Genomic DNA, 14,429 nt, shown 5'->3' on the forward strand with positions numbered 1-14,429 from the left:
GCCCCCCTACAATATTAATATCCTGTTATAGGGAACCTAATGGACCACTCCAGACGGCTGGTCAGCTGAAACATCCAATAAAAGCCATGGAGTCCACACCCTGTCTAATTTCTTCGGGCACCTACATATACAAGGCTTGTTACAATGGGACAAATATATTTACCAGGTTCAGCCAGCGAGACAAAGGAGGAGGTGAAGCATCCTTCCAGGTCATTACTACCACTTTACAGGCACAGAATAGCAAGACTCGGATCAATATACGTCCATGCAAACCAGAGACTCATTTATGACTCCCAGCAAGCACACCACCGGGGTAAGCAGGAAGGGAAAATCTAGATTGTCTGCCAAAAAACCCATTACTTCCCTTCAAAAAGAGGCTATAACTGGACACTCCCAAACCGCATGCAGGAAGGTACCTACCTCCACAGAACAACGAAAACATAAGTCAGACAGGGAAACCCAAATACATTTAAGCTTAGCAGGGGTTTAATATAACCTCAAAACATACCGAGACTGAATCTACAGATCCCTACTACTCACCACCGGGGAGTAACATGAGCCCTCAACTTCCTTCCACTGGCGCTCAGACAGATCAGGAATATCAGCCACCCATTTATGATAAGCATTCGAGAACGGGCTAGGCCCCAGTGTCTGAAGGAGAGCATAGGACTGGGTAAGAGGTTTAGTGAGATCTGCAGTGCCCAGGAGAATCTCCACCTCAGAAAACACAGGGGTAAATGTCAGGGAGCCAAATTATGCTTGAGCCGCCTGCCTCCGCTGAAGATTCCTATAAAAGGCACTGCCAGGGACACCATAACGTTCTTTCATTTCCGCAAAGGACAAGAAATCCTGATCCTCTCGGAGCAAGTGAATCACGAACCTGACTCCATGAGAACCCCAGAAACGGGCCTCCTGTAACCCATGAAGGTGAGGTAAATGTACATTCCCCCACAGGGGTGCCCTAGGAGACACCAAAGGCTGCGGAAATTTACTCAACACCAGGGACCACACTTTAGCTATAGTTTGCAAGGGAAGAGGATAAGAGGAACGAGAATGGTACCTGTATAGTGAGTTAGTGAGAGCTTCATATGAACCCATCAGTGCTCCAGGCAAGGCAGTCATCGAGTTTGACAGATCCTGGTCAATCCACCACGCTGCACAGACCAACTGAGAGGCAAGAAAATAGTTATAGACATTGGGATTGGCACCACCTCTCTGTTTAGGAGCCTGAAGAAGAACCCGACCAAGCCTGGGAGACTTCCCCTGCCAATAGAAGGATCCCAGAGAACCACACAGTCTATTAAAATATTTCTTAGGGGGGGAGGGAGTCACAGGAGCCAGATGGAAGTAATAAAGAAATTTAGGGAAATAAATCATTTAAAAAATATTAATCCTTCCAGCTAGGGAGAGAGGACCAGGCATTCAACCGTTCAACTGTGGAGGTCAAGAACGGGTCTAAATTCAGGGTCATATATTCCTCTATAGTTGCAGAGACCTCTATCCCGAGATACCTGAAGCAGGAGACTGCCTGTACCCCTGCCGGGAGAGAGGAGGGAAGTACAATATCAGGTAAGAGTGCCATGAGAGAGGATTTAACCCAATTTACCTGCAATCCTGAAACAGAGCTAAACCTATCAAGTAGGTTAATTAAAGAAACGAAGGAGCCCTCTGCATCTGCTAAATACACCAATGTGTCATCAGCATCTACAATGGACCCCCTGGGAATGCCACAGATTGTGGGATCTCTACGTATAGCCGCCGCCAAAGGCTCGATCGCCAGCGCAAAAAGGAAGGGAGATAGTGGACACCCCTGCTTTGTCCCAGAAGGAAGGAAGCCGAAACATCTAGGTTAGTGCGAATACGAGCCCTAGGACAATCATACAACAAGCGGACCCAGGCACAAAACAGAGGGCCAAACCCAAACATGATTAAAACTTCACTTTTAATAGTAGCTAGTAAAATAACCAAAAAAACAAACAAACAAAAGATCTAGTGCACAAAATATTAACGGACCGCCACCATTAATAAGAGATATCGCTAGTAGAAGCTCAAATATCTGCTATTGGGCAGTCCTAGAAAAATGAAGGAGTACTGTAGTCGTAGGGCTCTCCTCCAGAGGGAGGCAGAATGGACCTTTAGATTAGATACTGTCAAGCCATAAGGGCTTAATGACTTCATTTCATATGCCTGTTTTATATAACACCTCCCCTTTCTTGTCTCTAGGCTTACCAATAGCTATTATATCTTACTGAGACAAAGATGACGAGGGCAGCAGACACTCATGGATAAAAACAACAATTTAAATGTGAAAAACAAATTAACTAATACTCAAGTGTCTTGCAATTAGTTACAAATTTAATCTCTAGATGTCACTTGCAAAGAACTAGAGTGCTGAAGTACACATATGGTTAATATATACCTGTTTGAGTAGACGGTCCCGATCGGCATCAATATCGAGATCTGAAACGCAAACCACTGGTGTCTATAGTTTCCCAAGTCAGAACGAGGCGTGAAGCGCTACCTGACGTCACATACCTCCTCCCTTTACAGCGTGATATCTCAGACCCTCGGGATGGGTCAGGGGTGCGTCTATGACGCGTATGACCCAGACTGAGGGAGTCATGTGATGTAGGGGGAGGAGCTAACCAGCTTAAAAAACAGCGCGAACGAGATATTCTTTGTACGGCCGCCACCAGAGTCGCACATACAGAAATGAGCACATGGATCAAACTATAATAAAGAGCCAAGACGTCGGTCCCTGATGATTGATGGCAAAGGAAACGCGTAGGACCCCTGCTCTGGACATGATAAGATATGTAACTATGCTGCTTTATTAATGCATTTGTTATTGGATTAGATGAAGGACAGCTGCAGCACATAGGGCTAAGTGCAATGACTATGGATGGATGTTGGAACCAATAGCTTGTACTGCTGCTTACTGCAAGTTATCTGCAGCTACTGAATTAAGTGCAATATATAACTGCTGCACAACTGAAGGGCTAAGTGCAATGATATCAATTTTGCTTTGGTGCCAACTCTATAATCTGCTGCTATATATCACTGCTGCTATGTTGGAAAGTGCAATATCTACTGTTGCAGAATTGAGTACAATGACGGTATGCTGCTAAGATATGTGCTATCTATTGCTGCTTGTTGACGCTGCTACCAGTATTTCTGCTGCTATGCTGGAAAATGCAATACTAATTGCTGCAGAACGGAGTGTTATGATGATATGCTGCTAAGATACGTGCTATCTATTGCTGCCTATGTATGCTGCTATCAAGGCCTTGTACCACTGGGATATAGTGACTAGCAGAGTCATTACTGCACTATGACAACCACTATTTATGCTGGAAGACGCACCTTATGCATATGAATTATGGTAACATGCACCTTTGTTGAAGGAAGATCAGCAGTAGTGATCTAGTGACTATTGATACATAGTAGCCCTACGACTACAGTACTCCTTCATTTTTCTAGGACTGCCCAATAGCAGATATTTGAGCTTCTACTAGCGATATCTCTTATTAATGGTGGCGGTCCGTTAATATTTTGTGCACTAGATCTTTTGTTTGTTTGTTTTTTTGGTTATTTTACTAGCTACTATTAAAAGTGAAGTTTTAATCATATCTGCAATATAAGGTTCCCTTTCGCTTTATTGGAAGAATTTTTTTGGGAGACCTAAACCTTTAGCTAGAAGCTATATCAAGTATACCCAAACCCAAACATGCCCAAGATTTCCCAGACAAGGAAAAAGTAAAAAAAAAAGGGCTCCAGTTGCGCAATAAGTCCCCTTAAGTGCTATAAATGCACTAGTCAGTCATGTACAGTAAAAAAGCTACATTTATTAGTCCATAACAAGCGCTTTCGGAGTCTGAACAACTCCTTCTTCAGGTTCAAAGACTATGATACACAAAACTCTAAATACAGAATATATACACATACACATTCAGAAAACAGCAGAAATAAAAACAATTCATTAGTGTGCACCTTAATCACGGCATTCACATGTATTGCGGCGTCCGCATGCATCCACAATTCACCAGAAGTGTGCTAGAGAAGGAGGAACTACGGAAGTTACATCACTACTCAATCATAGCAAAAATTTACATGATTCTCAAAATGCCTTAAAAAGTATATGAATCCACACGACAATGGTGTCTCATTGTATTCGCACCACTATATTTGGAATATACAAAAAAACATGACAGTGGTGCGAATACAATGAGACTTCAATTTTTGCTATGATTGAATAGTGATGTAACTTCCGTAGTTCCTCCTTCTCTAGCACACTTCCGGCGAATTGCGGATACATGCGGACGCCGCAATACATGTGAATGCCGTGATTAAGGTGCACACTAATGAATTGTTTTTATTTCCGCTGTTTTATGAATGTGTATATATTCTGTATTTAGAGTTTTGTGTATCATAGTCTTTGAACCTAAAGAAGGAGTTGTTCAGACTCCGAAAGCGCTTGTTATGGACTAATAAATGTAGCTTTTTTACTCTACATGACTGACTAGTGCATTTATAGCACTTAAGGGGACTTATTGCGCAACTGGAGCCCTTTTTTTACTTTTTCCTTGTCTACATATGTCTAGTCCAACCCGGTCTTAGTCTCCGTGCTGCATGTTCCTGGCCTTCCCCCCGTAGAGGGATTAACGTATAATAGTGTTGTGGCTAACCCACAACCTATACAGGTGAGCACCCTGTTTATATACATCATATAGCTGTTTTCTAACGAAGGATAATATTCTATGAGGCGCTCCGTGTTCTCTTTTTTTGTCTTCCATATGACAAGATTTCCCAGAGATATGGCCACAGTACAGAATCAAATGCCTTATAAATATCTAGACTAAACACCATCCCTGTAGGAAAGTCTTCCCCCACCGCTGCGATATTCACGTTAACATCAGTAGCCCTGCCCGGCATGAACCCGGTTTGGTCAGGATGAACGATAGAGCCAATGACCCCATACAGGCGAGAAGCCAGTATTTTAGCAAAGATCTTAATATCAACATTTAATAGGGAGATAGGTCTGTAACGTCAGGTAGCAACGGATCCTTCCCAGGCTTATGGAGTACCACTATCAGAGTCCGGAAGGTAGTCAGCCTCAGCCACCGAATGAAATAATTGAAGGAGTATAGGGGCCAAACGCTCCTTGTTCATCCCATACCAATCACCTATGAGCCCGTCCAAACCCAGGGTCTTCCCACTGGGAAGCTCCCTAATAGCCTGTTTCACCACCTCCAACGTAAAAGGGGTATCTAACGCATTTGCCTGAGTACGACTAAGCTTTGGGAGGGATAGGTTCTGTAGAAAAAACAGAAGTTCCCCCTGACAGGGTCTAGAAGGAGCAGAATATTGGGAGGAGTAGAAATCCCTAAAGATAGAGTTGATTAACTGAGGGTCAGACAATATGGAACCATCTAACCCCTTAATACAAGGAATAGAAGCGGCAGGGCGACTAGCCTTTGCTAGGTACGCTAGGTAGCTTCCCATTCTTATCCCCGAATGCAAAAAGCGCTGCTTCCGTATTTGCAAAATTCAATTGAATCCTATCCTTCTGGACAACCAGCAGAGATATTGTGTAGGATCCCGAATATAAGCCACCTCAAAAGCACTAACATCTTGAAACAACGTATTCTTCGTGGCCGACCTAAGCTCCCGCTACCCCCGCTATAAAAGCGCCCCTAATCCTAGCCTTATAAGCATCCCACTGAACTAGAGGATCAGGATAAGAAGCATTATGCTCCCAGTACTTACTATGGGCAACCCCTAAAGACTCCACCACTGCCTCAGCCCTTAGCCAACCAGGGTGCATGCGCAAAATACGGGAGGGGAACTAAGACCTAGATTGAGAACTAACAATACAGCAGAGTGGTCTGAGATCCCCCTAGTGGTGTAGAAAACATCTCTTACTGCCTGGAGGAGATCCTCGGAGGCCAGAGCCAGATCAATGCGGGAGAAGGATCTATGGGCAGCAGAGTAAAAGGAGAAAGCAGAAGACGTGGGATATTTCCACCTCCAGAGGTCAGTCAAGCCCAACGCCTTGCACAAAATATAAAAGATGAAGAACCAGGGTCAATAGCAGTGGAGCGAGGATCAGGAACAACATTAAAATCTCCTACAAGTAAAACAGGATCAGAGGGAAAAGACAAAATTTTGTTAGCAATAGAAGAATAAATGAGAAGGAGCCCAGAGAACAATGCAAAATGACAAACCTCCCAAAGTGATCACAGGCTACCTGGGAAACCACCAAGGGCAAGGACTTTGTAACTAAACTGAGACACCCCTGGTATAACTAGAATAGGAAGCACGGTAACCCTGAGCCATCCATGCACTCTACAGGGCGAGAACCTTCTGTCCCGTGATGTGAGTCTCCTGTAAGCAGATAGTATGGGGAGACTGGCGTTTCACAAAGTCTAAAAACATAAGGCCCTCTTGAACTTGGAGTTAAGTCCCCGGAGGTTCCAGCTAAAAACCCTTAACGTCCCAATCACTACTCACAACCAATTATATCAGCAGAAGGAAGCAAAGGAAGGCCAGGAGGAAGAAGGACGGCGCACCAGGACCACACATACCACAAAAAGACAAACAGAGCACAAACACCAACCAACAAAACACAAGCAGCAAAGCATAACAAGCTTAATATAAACATTCCCAAAAACACCCTGTCTAACACTAATCGGGACGGAGAAAATTGTTAGTCCCTGACACAGTGCAGACCTAGACCCTAAATACAACTGCTATGGGCGTTAAAAGAACGCGAAAGAAGACTAAATCACAACTACTAAAACTCCCTCCCGCCACCCCCCAAGAAACTAAAGTGGCCGGTAAGTAAGGAATTACCCAGGGAGCTCCTAAGGAGACTGGAACCTGTGGATGTCCTAGGGCTACATGTATATTACATATACAGCTCTACTGTGTACACATACAGCTCAGCTACATGTACATTACACATATACAGCACTACTGTGTACACATACAGCTCAGCTACATGTACATTACACATATACAGCTCTACTGTGTACACATACAGCTCAGCTACATGCACATTACACATATACAGCTCTACTGTGTACACATACAGCTCAGCTACATGCACATTACACATATACAGCTCTACTGTGTACACATACAGCTCAGCTACATGTACATTACACATATACAGCTCTACTGTGTACACATACAGCTCAGCTACATGCACATTACACATATACAGCTCTACTGTGTACACATACAGCTCAGCTACATGCACATTACACATATACTGCTCTACTGTGTACACATACAGCTCAGCTACATGCACATTACACATATACAGCTCTACTGTGTACACATACAGCTCAGCTACATGTACATTACACATATACAGCTCTACTGTGTACACATACAGCTCAGCTACATGTACATTACACATATACAGCTCTACTGTGTACACATACAGCTCAGCTACATGTACATTACACATATACAGCACTACTGTGTACACATACAGCTCAGCTACATGCACATTACACATATACAGCTCTACTGTACACATACAGCTCAGCTACATGTACATTACACATATACAGCTCTACTGTGTACACATACAGCTCAGCTACATGTACATTACACATATACAGCTCTACTGTGTACACACAGCTCAGCTACATGTACATTACACATATACAGCTCTACTGTGTACACATACAGCTCAGCTACATGTACATTACACATATACAGCTCTACTGTGTACACATACAGCTCAGCTACATGTACATTACACATATACAGCTCTACTGTGTACACATACAGCTCAGCTACATGTACATTACACATGTACAGCTCTACTGTGTACACATACAGCTCAGCTACATGTACATTACACATGTACAGCTCTACTGTGTACACATACAGCTCAGCTACATGTACATTACACATATACAGCTCTACTGTGTACACATACAGCTCAGCTACATGCACATTACACATATACAGCTCTACTGTGTACACATACAGCTCAGCTACATGCACATTACACATATACAGCACTACTGTGTACACATACAGCCCAGCTACATGTACATTACACATATACAGCTCTACTGTGTACACATACAGCTCAGCTACATGCACATTACACATATACAGCACTACTGTGTACACATACAGCTCAGCTACATGTACATTACACATATACAGCACTACTGTGTACACATACAGCTCAGCTACATGCACATTACACATATACAGCTCAGCTACATGTACATTACACATATACAGCTCTACTGTGTACACATACAGCTCAGCTACATGTACATTACACATATACAGCTCTACTCTGTACACATACAGCTCAGCTACATGTACATTACACATATACAGCTCTACTGTGTACACATACAGCTCAGTTACATGTACATTACACATATACAGCTCTACTGTGTACACATACAGCTCAGCTACATGCACATTACACATATACAGCTCTACTGTGTACACATACAGCTCAGCTACATGCACATTACACACAGCTCTACTGTACACATACAGCTCAGCTACATGTACATTACACATATACAGCTCTACTGTGAACACATACAGCTCAGCTACATGTACATTACACATATACAGCTCTACTGTGTACACGTACAGCTCAGCTACATGCACATTACACATATACAGCTCTACTGTGTACACGTACAGCTCAGCTACATGTACATTACACATATACAGCTCTACTGTGTACACATACAGCTCAGCTACATGTACATTACACATATACAGCTCTACTGTGTACACATACAGCTCAGCTACATGTACATTACACATATACAGCTCTACTGTGTACACATACAGCTCAGCTACATGCACATTACACATATACAGCTCTACTGTGTACACATACAGCTCAGCTACATGTACATTACACATATACAGCTCTACTGTGTACACATACAGCTCAGCTACATGTACATTACACATATACAGCTCTACTGTGTACACATACAACTCAGCTACATGCACATTACACACAGCTCTACTGTGTACACATACAGCTCAGCTACATGCACATTACACATATGCAGCTCTACTGTGTACACATACAGCTCAGCTACATGCACATTACACATATACAGCTCTACTGTGTACACATACAGCTCAGCTACATGTACATTACACATATACAGCTCTACTGTGTACACATACAGCTCAGCTACATGTACATTACACATATACAGCTCTACTGTGTACACATACAGCTCAGCTACATGTACATTACACATATACAGCTCTACTGTGTACACATACAGCTCAGCTACATGCACATTACACATATGCAGCTCTACTGTGTACACATACAGCTCAGCTACATGCACATTACACATATACAGCTCTACTGTGTACACATACAGCTCAGCTACATGTACATTACACATATACAGCTCTACTGTGTACACATACAGCTCAGCTACATGCACATTACACACAGCTCTGCTGCAGACATATATAACACACACATACACAGCTCTGCACCACGCACATCACACACACACAGCTCTGCTGCATACACATAACTTCAGCTCATCCAGCAGCGATCACAACCAGCACAGCAGAGTCCTGCATACACTGAGCAGAGGAGCCTAGAGCAGCAGCCCCTGATCATGTGACTCCTCCTCCTCCATGTGACTGATCACATGACGGTGACATCATCGCAGGTCCTGTAAGCACACGGCTCCTGTACAGTCTGCAGGTGGAGGTATATACGGTTGTGGTGACATCAGGAGCGCTGGGGGAGGGGACATTACTATTAACCCCTTCAGGTACACAAGGTTTTATGACTTAAGGAAGAAGATCACAAGATCCAGAACTTTCTGTGTATTTGTCTCTTTCTCTGTTGTTGTTTCTATTAGCAGCCGCCATTTCTCATCGTCTCCTCTTCTTCCCTTCAGGTTTCTCCAATCCAGGATCCTCTGCTGATATCTTCTATATAAGAGAATTCTCCTGGATGACCCATCAACCATGGAGAGAGACAGGAACAAGATGGCCGACAGGATCATAAACCTCACCCTACAGATACTCTTCCGGCTTACTGGAGAGGTGAGGGATTCTGGGAGTGATGTCACATGACCTCATTCTTATCTATGTAATAACAGATGGATATGACTGGAGAGGTGAGGGATTCTGGGAGTGATGTCACATGACCTCATTCTTATCTATGTAATAACATATTGATATGACTGGAGAGGTGAGGGATTCTGGGAGTGATATCACATGACCTCATTCTTATCTATGTAATAACAGATGGATATGACCGGAGAGGTGAGGGATTCTGGGAGTGATGTCACATGACCTAATTCTTATCTATGTAATAACAGATGATATGACTGAAAAGGTGAGGGATTCTGGGAGTGATGTCACATGACCTCATTCTTATCTATGTAATAACAGATGGATATGACTGGAGAGGTGAGGGATTCTGGGAGTGATGTCACATGACCTCATTCTTATCTATGTAATAACAGATGGATATGACTGGAGAGGTGAGGGATTCTGGGAGTGATGTCACATGACCTCATTCTTATCTATGGAATAACAGATGGATATGACTGGAGAGGTGAGGGATTCTGGGAATGTATTTAGTGATATTAATGTGTCTCTCCATACACAGGATTACACAGTAGTGAAGAAGTCCTCTAGTTTGCACTGTCGGGCCCTTGTGTGTGAAGGATGGGGAAGAACCCTGAGCCCAATACCGGGGACCCCACCTCACTCCCTGATATATGAGGAAATGGACGAACAGAAGATCCGAGAACTCATCAACAAGATGATGGAGCTGCTGACTGGAGAGGTGACACTGCTGGGACATTATACAGTAATGGAGGGGTCTGGTGATGACTGGAGAGGTGACCCTGCTGGGACATTATACAGTAATGGAGGGGTCTGGTGATGACTGGAGAGGTGACCCTGCTGGGACATTATACAGTAATGGAGGGGTCTGGTGATGACTGGAGAGGTGACACTGCTGGGACATTATACAGTAATGGAGGGGTCTGGTGATGACTGGAGAGGTGACACTGCTGAGACATTATACAATAATGGAGGGGTCTGGTGATGACTGGAGAGGTGACACTGCTGGGACATTATACAGTAATGGAGGGGTCTGGTGATGACTGGAGAAGTGACCCTGCTGGGACATTATACAGTAATGGAGGGGTCTGGTGATGACTGGAGAGGTGACCCTGCTGGGACATTATACAGTAATGGAGGGGTCTGGTGATGACTGGAGAGGTGACACTGCTGGGACATTATACAGTAATGGAGGGGTCTGGTGATGACTGGAGAGGTGACACTGCTGAGACATTATACAATAATGGAGGGGTCTGGTGATGACTGGAGAGGTGACACTGCTGGGACATTATACAGTAATGGAGGGGTCTGGTGATGACTGGAGAGGTGACACTGCTGGGACATTATACAGTAATGGAGGGGTCTGGTGATGACTGGAGAGGTGACACTGCTGGGACATTATACAGTAATGGAGGGGTCTGGTGATGACTGGAGAGGTGACACTGCTGGGACATTATACAGTAATGGAGGGGTCTGGTGATGACTGGAGAGGTGACACTGCTGGGAATGCTGGGACATTATACAGTAATGGAGGGGTCTGGTGATGACTGGAGAGGTGACACTGCTGGGACATTATACAGTAATGGAGGGGTCTGGTGATGACTGGAGAGGTGACACTGCTGGGACATTATACAGTAATGGAGGGGTCTGGTGATGACTGGAGAGGTGACACCGCTGGGAATGCTGGGACATTATACAGTAATGGAGGGGTCTGGTGATGACTGGAGAGGTGACACTGCTGGGACATTATACAGTAATGGAGGGGTCTGGTGATGACTGGAGAGGTGACACTGCTGGGACATTATACAGTAATGGAGGGGTCTGGTGATGACTGGAGAGGTGACACTGCTGGGACATTATACAGTAATGGAGGGGTCTGGTGATGACTGGAGAGGTGACACTGCTGGGACATTATACAGTAATGGAGGGGTCTGGTGATGACTGGAGAGGTGACACTGCTGGGACATTATACAGTAATGGAGGGGTCTGGTGATGACTGGAGAGGTGACACAGCTGGGACATTATACAGTAATGGAGGGGTCTGGTGATGACTGGAGAGGTGACACAGCTGGGAATGCTGGGACATTATACAGTAATGGAGGGGTCTGGTGATGACTGGAGAGGTGACACTGCTGGGACATTATACAGTAATGGAGGGGTCTGGTGATGACTGGAGAGGTGACACTGCTGGGACATTATACAGTAATGGAGGGGTCTGGTGATGACTGGAGAGGTGACACAGCTGGGAATGCTGGGACATTATACAGTAATGGAGGGGTCTGGTGATGACTGGAGAGGTGACCCTGCTGGGACATTATACAGTAATGGAGGGGTCTGGCGATGACTGGAGAGGTGACACTGCTGGGACATTATATAGTAATGGAGGAGTCTGGTGATGACTGGAGAGGTGACACTGCTGGGACATTATACAGTAATGGAGGGATCTGGTGATGACTGGAGAGGTGACACTGCTGGGAATGCTGGGACATTATACAGTAATGGAGGGGTCTGGTGATGACTGGAGAGGTGACACTGCTGGGAATGCTGGGACATTATACAGTAATGGAGGGGTCTGGTGATGACTGGAGAGGTGACACTGCTGGGACATTATACAGTAATGGAGGAGTCCGGTGATGACTGGAGAGGTGACACTGCTGGGACATTATACAGTAATGGAGGGGTCTGGTGATGACTGGAGAGGTGACACTGCTGGGACATTATACAGTAATGGAGGGGTCTGGTGATGACTGGAGAGGTGACACTGCTGGGACATTATACAGTAATGGAGGGGTCTGGTGATGACTGGAGAGGTGACACTGCTGGACATTATACAGTAATGGAGGGGTCTGGTGATGACTGGAGAGGTGACACTGCTGGGACATTATACAGTAATGGAGGGGTCTGGTGATGACTGGAGAGGTGACACTGCTGGGACATTATACAGTAATGGAGGGGTCTGGTGATGACTGGAGAGGTGACACTGCTGGGACATTATACAGTAATGGAGGGGTCTGGTGATGACTAGAGGTGACACTGCTGGGACATTATACAGTAATGGAGGGGTCTGGTGATGACTGGAGAGGTGACACTGCTGGGACATTATACAGTAATGGAGGGGTCTGGTGATGACTGGAGAGGTGACACTGCTGGGACATTATACAGTAATGGAGGGGTCTGGTGATGAATGGAGAGGTGACACTGCTGGGACATTATACAGTAATGGAGGGGTCTGGTGATGACTGGAGAGGTGACCCTGCTGGGACATTATACCGTAATGGAGGGGTCTGGTGATGACTGGAGAGGTGACACTGCTGGGAATGCTGGGACATTATACAGTAATGGAGGGGTCTGGTGATGACTGGAGAGGTGACACCGCTGGGACATTATACAGTAATGGAGGAGTCCGGTGATGACTGGAGAGGTGACACTGCTGGGACATTATACAGTAATGGAGGGGTCTGGTGATGACTGGAGAGGTGACACTGCTGGGAATGCTGGGACATTATACAGTAATGGAGGGGTCTGGTGATGACTGGAGAGGTGACACTGCTGGGACATTATACAGTAATGGAGGGGTCTGGTGATGACTGGAGAGGTGAAACTGCTGGGACATTATACAGTAATGGAGTGGTCTGGTGATGACTGGAGAGGTGACACTGCTGGGACATTATACAGTAATGGAGGGGTCTGGTGATGACTGGAGAGGTGACACTGCTGGGACATTATACAGTAATGGAGGGGTCTGGTGATGACTGGAGAGGTGACCCTGCTGAGACATTATACAGTAATGGAGGGGTCTGGTGATGACTGGAGAGGTGACACTTCTGGGACATTATACAGTAATGGAGGGGTCTGGTGATGACTGGAGAGGTGACACTGCTGGGACATTATACAGTAATGGAGGGGTCTGGTGATGACTGGAGAGGTGACACTGCTGGGACATTATACTGTAATGGAGGGGTCTGGTGATGACTGGAGAGGTGACACTGCTGGGAATGCTGGGACATTATACAGTAATGGAGGGGTCTGGTGATGACTGGAGAGGTGACACTGCTGGGAATGCTGGGACATTATACAGTAATGGAGGGGTCTGGTGATGACTGGAGAGATGACACTGCTGGGAATGCTGGGACATTATACAGTAATGGAGGGGTCTGGTGATGACTGGAGAGGTGACACTGCTGGGACATTATACAGTAATGGAGGGGTCTGGTGATGACTGAGAGGTGACACTGCTGGGACATTATACAGTAATGGAGGGGTCTGGTGATGACTGGAGAGGTGACACTGCTGGGAATGCTGGGACATTA

The 14,429-nt window shown here is 45.2% G+C and overlaps 1 protein-coding gene across 1 annotated transcript in view; it reads right to left on the reverse strand.

The window, feature by feature from the left end:
- The window catches only part of LOC130298275 (oocyte zinc finger protein XlCOF6-like), an 85,026-nt gene that overhangs the window by 20,569 nt on the left and 50,028 nt on the right, over nt 1–14,429 (reverse strand). The gene's annotated exons all lie outside the window — the stretch shown is intronic.

This window comes from Hyla sarda (assembly GCF_029499605.1).
Source record: "Hyla sarda isolate aHylSar1 chromosome 1 unlocalized genomic scaffold, aHylSar1.hap1 SUPER_1_unloc_7, whole genome shotgun sequence".
NCBI lineage: Eukaryota > Metazoa > Chordata > Amphibia > Anura > Hylidae > Hyla > Hyla sarda.